Below are 6,256 nucleotides of genomic sequence, written 5' to 3'. Positions count from 1 at the left end.
CCTTTTTCTTACTGACGAAGGAACACCAGGCAAGCCCGAAAAAGGGTTGCTTCATCTGGATGTGAGAACATTAGAAGTTTACAATGTTTTGTTTTCCTTCACAAGAGGACCATAATGGAGACAAATACAGCCTTATAAGCAGCTGGAACAGCCTCTGTCAGATTTCAAAGGGGAATTTGTGGAACCTCCAAGATGCAGGTTCTGCTCCTGCAAATGGCTGCTGAGTCCCATTCACAATGCAGAGAGCAGCATGATATTCTATGCCTCCCTTTGTACAGAGAAAAGAAAAATGGGTAGAGTGAGAAGTACATCCTCTCTGCCTTGTTGCAAAAGAGGCTGCTCATCCCTGACCTAGAATCTGCTAGCTCTTGCAGCTGAGCTGAATGCTTGATATTTCTTTCTCCAGTGACACGCTTGTCCTGATCTCAGCTACACTGAATTGTTAATTGTTGTACGTAAGACACACAGCAAGCCCATGTGTGGGCTATTGTAGCAGCATGCAAATCAAAAATAATAAGAATTTAATAATAACTTGCAATAATAAAGCTTCTCAAAGTTAATTTAAATGTAATTCTCAGTGTGAAATAGGAAATCTCAATAGGGAGAGAGATTGTTCTATCCTTTTTCTATCAGTATTCTTATTCCTACTCTACATCCTATTCTTCCCACCCAGCTGGTTGTCAGGGTTTTTAATTCACTCAGCCTATCAAAACATTGTACCACTGAGTCCTTTGTTTTCTTTCCCCATTTTTAGGGTTTGTTTTGTTTTTTGAAAGATAGTTAGGTATCTGCAAACATCAGGGATATCGTAAGTCTACTGTCACTTCTATCTTGTGTGTGGTGCTGTTGTTTGGCTACAGCTCAGCAAGTACCACTTAGACAGAGACTGATTATATGGGCATGTAAACTGTTGGCAGCAAAAGCAACTTCTATAAAATACCTTCCCCTTCATGGATCACTGCCTTGTCATGGTGAAGGGGCTTGCGTAGCTCAATGAAGCTATGAGCTATGCTGTGCAGGACCACCCATGATGGACAGGTCTTAGCAGAGAGCTCTAACAAAAGTTGATCCACTGGAGAAGGAAATGGCAACCTACTCCAGCACATAGAGGTCATACTAATTGGTAAAAATGTGGAGGAAAGGTATTTTATGTCGTTGTTGTTGTAAGTTGCGAAGACGTGTCCGACCCATCGCGACCCCATGGACAACATTCCTCCAGGGCCTCCTGTCCTCTACCATCCCCCAGAGTCCACTCAAGCTCACGCCGACTGCTTCAGTGACTCCATCTAGCCACCTCATTCTCTGCCATCCCCTTCTTCTTCTGCCATCTATTGTTCCCAGCATTAGGCTCTTCTCCAGGGAGTCCTTCCTTCTCATTAGGTGGCCAAAGTATTTCAGTTTCATCTTCAGGATCTGGCCTTCTAAAGAGCAGTCAGGGTTGATATCCTCTAGGACTGACCAGTTTGATCTCCTTGCAGTCCAGGGGACTCGCAGGAGTCTCCTCCAGCACCACAATTAAAAGGCCTCAATCCTTCGGTGTTCAGTCTACCTTATGGTACAGTTTTCACAGCCATACACTGCAACTGGGAAAACCATAGCCTTGACTATACACACTTTTGTTGGCAGGGTGAGGTCTCTGCATTTTAGTATGCTGTCTAGATTTGCCATAGCTTTCCTCCCCAGGAGCAAGTATCTTTTAATTTCATGGCTGCAGTCCCTGTCAGAGGTGATCTTAGAGCCCAGGAAAATAAAATCTGTCACTACCTCCATTTCTTCCCCATCTATTTGCCAGGAAGTGAGAGGACCGGATGCGATGATCTTAGTTTTCTTAATGTTGAGGTTCAATCCAACTTTTGCGCTCTCCTCCTTCACCTGCATCAAGAGGCTCTTTAGTTCTTCTTTACTTTCTGCCATGAGAGTGGTATCATCTGCATATCTGAGTTGTTGATATTTCTCCCAGCAATCTTAATTCCAACTGGTGATTCATCTAGCCCCACCTTTCTCATGATGTGCTCTGCATATAAGTTAAATAGGCAGGGCGACAGTATACAGCCTTGCCAAACTCCTTTCTCAATTTTGACCCAATCAGTGGTTCCATGTCCAGTTCTCACTGTTGCTTCTTGACCCGCATATAGGTTTCTCAAGAGACAAATAAGATGGTCTGGAACTCCCATCTCTTTTAGAACTTGCCACAATTTGTTGTGATCCACACAATCAAAGGCTTTAGCATAGTCAATGAAGCAGAAGTAGATGTTTTTCTGAAACTTCCTAGCTTTCTCCATGATCCAGCGTACGTTGGCAGTTTGATCTCTAGTTCCTCTCGCCCTTCAAAATCCTGCCTGTACTTCTGGTTGTTCTTGGTCCACATACTGCTGGAGCCTAGCTTGTAGGATTTTGAGCATAACTTTGCTAGCATGTGAAATGAGTGCAATGGTGCGGTAGTTAGAACATTCTGTGGCATTGCCCTTCTTTGGGATCGGAATGTAAACTAACCTTTTCCAATCCTGTGGCCACTGTTGAGTTTTCCAAATTTGCAGGCATATTTTGTGTAGCACTTTTACTGCATCGTCTTTTAGGATTTTGAGTAGCTCAGCTGGAATACTGTCGCCTCCACTAGCTTTGTTGTTGCTCAGACTTCCTAAGGTCCATTTGACTTCACATTCCAGGATGTCTGGCTCGAGGTCAGTGACCATCCCATCGTGGTTATAAGGGACGTTAAGCTCTTTCTTGTATAGTTCTTTTGTGTAATCTTGCCGCCTCTTAATCTCTTCAACCTCTGTTAGGTCCCTGCCATTTTGGTCCTTTATCATGCCCATCTTTGCATGAAATGTCCCCTTCATATTTCCAATTTTCTTGAAGAGATCTATTGTTTTCTTCTATTTCTTTGCACTTTTCATTTAAGAAGGCATTCTTATCTCTTCTAGCCATTCTCTGGAATTCTGCATTCAATTGTTTGTATCTTTCTCTTTCTCCCTTGCCTTTCGCTTCCCTTCTTTCCTCAGCTATTTGTAAAGCTTCCTCAGACAGCCATTTTGCTTTCTTGCATTTCTTTTTCTTTGGGATGGTTTTAGTTGCTGCCTCTTGTACAATGTTGTGAACCTCCGTCCATCGTTCCTCAGGCACTCTGTCTATCAGATCTAATTCCTTAAATCTATTTGTCACCTCTACTGTATATTCATCAAGGATATGATTTAGGTCATACCTGTGTGGCCTACTGCTTTTCCCTACTTTCTTCAACTTAAGCCTAAATTTTGCAACAAGAAGCTCATGATCTGAGCCACAGTCAGCTCCTGGTCTAGTTTTTACTGACTGTATAGAGCTTCCCCATCTTTGGCTGCAGAGCACATAGTCAGTCTGATTTCTGTGTTGACCGTCTGGTGATTGCCCATGTGTAGGGTCGTCTCTTGGGTTGTTGGAAAAGAGTGTTTGCTATGACCATCGTATTCTCTTGACAAAAGTCTACCAGCCTGTGCCCTGCTTCATTTTGTACTCCAAGGCCAAACTTGCCTCTTATTCCAGTTATCTTTTGGCATCCTACTTTAGCATTCCAGTCCCCCATGATGATAAGGACATCATTTTTTGGTGTTAACTCTAGAAGGTGTTGTGGGTCTTCATAGAACTGGTCAACTTCAGCCTCTTCAGCACCTGTGGTTGGGGCATAGACTTGGGACTATTGTGATGTGGAATGGGTTGCCTTGGATTCGAACTGAGATCATTCTGTCATTTTGGAGATTGTATCCCAGTACTGGTTTTCCTACTCTTTTATTGACTATGAAGGCTACTTCATTTCTTCTGAGGGATTCTTGCCCGCAGTAGTATACCTGATGGTCATCTGAATTAAATTCACCCATTCCTGTCCATTTTAGTTCACTGATTCCTAAGATGTTTATGATCAGTCTTGTCATCTCATGTTTGACCACATCCAGCTTGCCTTGATTCATGGATCTTACATTCCAGGTTCCTATGGAGTATAGATCTTTGCAGCATTGGACTCTCCTTTCACCACCAGGTACATCTGCAACTGAGTGTCCTTTCGACTTTGACCCAGTCGCTTCATTCTTTCTGGCGCTACTAGTACTAGCCCTCTGCTCTTCCCCAGTAGCATATTGGACACCTTCCAACCTGAGGGGCTCATCTTCTGGCGTCATATCTTTTTGCCTTTTGGTACTGTCCATGGGGTTTTCATGACAAAGATACTGGAGTGGGTTGCCATTTCCTTCTCCAGTGGATCACGTTTTGTCAGAGCTCTCTGCTATGATCTGTCCTCATGGGTGACCCTGCACGGCATAGCTCATAGCTTCAAGCCCGTTCGCCACGACAAGGCAGTGATCCATGAAGGATGAAATACAAATATATTATTTCTGGTAATAATCATCAACTTTCCCTGAATCTGATAAATGTAATTTATTTCCTTAATCTGTCAGAATCTTGTTAGATATCCTCTAAGCTTTGGGGTGGGATTTCCTCCAGTGAATTTTTATGTATTGCCAGCTTGATTTTTGAAATGAATGTTAAAACTCAACATGGCTAAACAGTTCTTGAATAAGGTTTTTTCTTAAATCCTTTAAAATTAATATTCTGTGTTATATGGCTTGTGTTTGATGGCTTGTTTTTATTTCAACTGCATTTAAAGAATGTCATTTTAGAACAATGGCTCAGCCCTATATTCATGCTGTAATGGATTTGGAACATGTCTTCAGGCCCATGTAAAATATGGAATGAAGAGGATCCCCTAACCTGGATTAGTGGCCTTAATCAATTTCCACAGTTAAAGAGAATATTTTTACTGACTTATATCCCATCACTTGAGATAGGAGAGATTTATGTTTTCAAAGCTGATTTCATCCCTCTGGAGTTCCACATAAATATTTGCTCTTATAAAATGCACCTGGATCTGTATAAGAAGAAAATATGGTGCTTGTATGTGACACGACAGAGTGTGTGTCTGTCAGGTACCCTGTTTCCCTCCCCCATTTCCCTACTCAGAATTGTAACATCATGAGCTGGTTCAAGACATTCCGCTGCCTAAAGAAAAGGACAAGATGGTGTCCCACTGCATATCAAGTACAGAAGGCATCTGGATTGGTAGTTATATCTTTAGCTCTTGTAATGCAGTGATGTCTTCTACTACATCTGAGGCAGCAGGCTAGTTTAGGACCTCAAGAAAGATGGTGTGGCATACAAAGCTCTGCCTTCAGGCAGAAGGAATAACTTCTTGGTGGTGTCCTTTCAGGTATAGTGCTATTATATGCTCTTATATCTCTCCTCATGCTCTCATATCTCCTTTCAGTCTTCACTTCCTGAGGCTGAACATACCTCGTTCTCACTATCTTTCCTCATAGAGCGTTCCCTCCAGTCCCAGTATCATCCTTGTTGCCCTCTCATGTACCCTTTCTAGCTTTTCTGCATCTTTTTAAATATAGGTGCCCAGAACTGGACACAGTACTCGAGGTGAGGTCCGAGTGCTGAGTATACTAGAATTACTACTTTAAGTGTTTTGGAAGTGATGCTTATGTTAAGTGCAGCCCAAAGTAGCATTGCCCTTTTTGCAGCTACATCACATAGTTGAATCATATTTAGCTTGTGATCAAGCCCAAGCTCTTTCTCATTTACAGTACAATAAAACCTTGGTTTGGGAGCATAATTAATTCTGGAAACAAGCTTGTAATCCAAAGCACTTATATATCAAAGAAATAATGGAAACTCAGATGATTCATTCCGCAACCTGAAAATATTCATATAAAATGATTACAATACTGTAATATAATACAAAATAATGAAGAAAATACAAAATATAAGGAACAATAAAACAAATTAACCTGCACTTATCTTTGAAAACCTTTGTGGCTGGTGTGAGGGAGACAAGGGAGAGGAGGGTTATTGTGTAGGACAGCTTTCAATATCACTAACGGAATCACTGCTGTCTCTTGGCTCAGTGGAATCTTTTTCTTTTTGTGCAACTTTAACAAAAAACCTATCCAATGACACTTGCTTTTGCCTCCTTTTGAGTATTTCGTGGAAATGTGACATTGCATTGTTGTCAAACAGATTCATTGTTCAAACTGCTACAGACTTATTTGGGTGGTGCTTTTCTACAAAATTTTGTGCTGTTTCCCACATTTTACACATCTCCCTAATCTCCTTTGAAGTGAGGGATTCCCCTGCCTTTTTCTCCTCCTCCTTCTGTAGATGAGATCTCCTCCATAACCTCTTGCATCTGCTTTACCTTTCAGTATCTCCCTCTTGGAGGGGGAGG

General features: G+C 41.9%; 1 protein-coding gene across 1 annotated transcript in view; it reads right to left on the bottom strand.

Moving 5' to 3' along the window:
• The window catches only part of EPHA5 (EPH receptor A5), a 262,453-nt gene that overhangs the window by 252,559 nt on the left and 3,638 nt on the right, over window positions 1–6,256 (bottom strand). The gene's annotated exons all lie outside the window — the stretch shown is intronic.

Source organism: Varanus komodoensis, unplaced genomic scaffold (assembly GCF_004798865.1).
Source record: "Varanus komodoensis strain SLA01 unplaced genomic scaffold, ASM479886v1 scaffold51, whole genome shotgun sequence".
In the NCBI taxonomy this organism is placed as follows: domain Eukaryota; kingdom Metazoa; phylum Chordata; class Lepidosauria; order Squamata; family Varanidae; genus Varanus; species Varanus komodoensis.
Note: the sequence above shows the minus strand (reverse complement) of the source record. Positions and strands in the feature narration are given on the sequence as shown.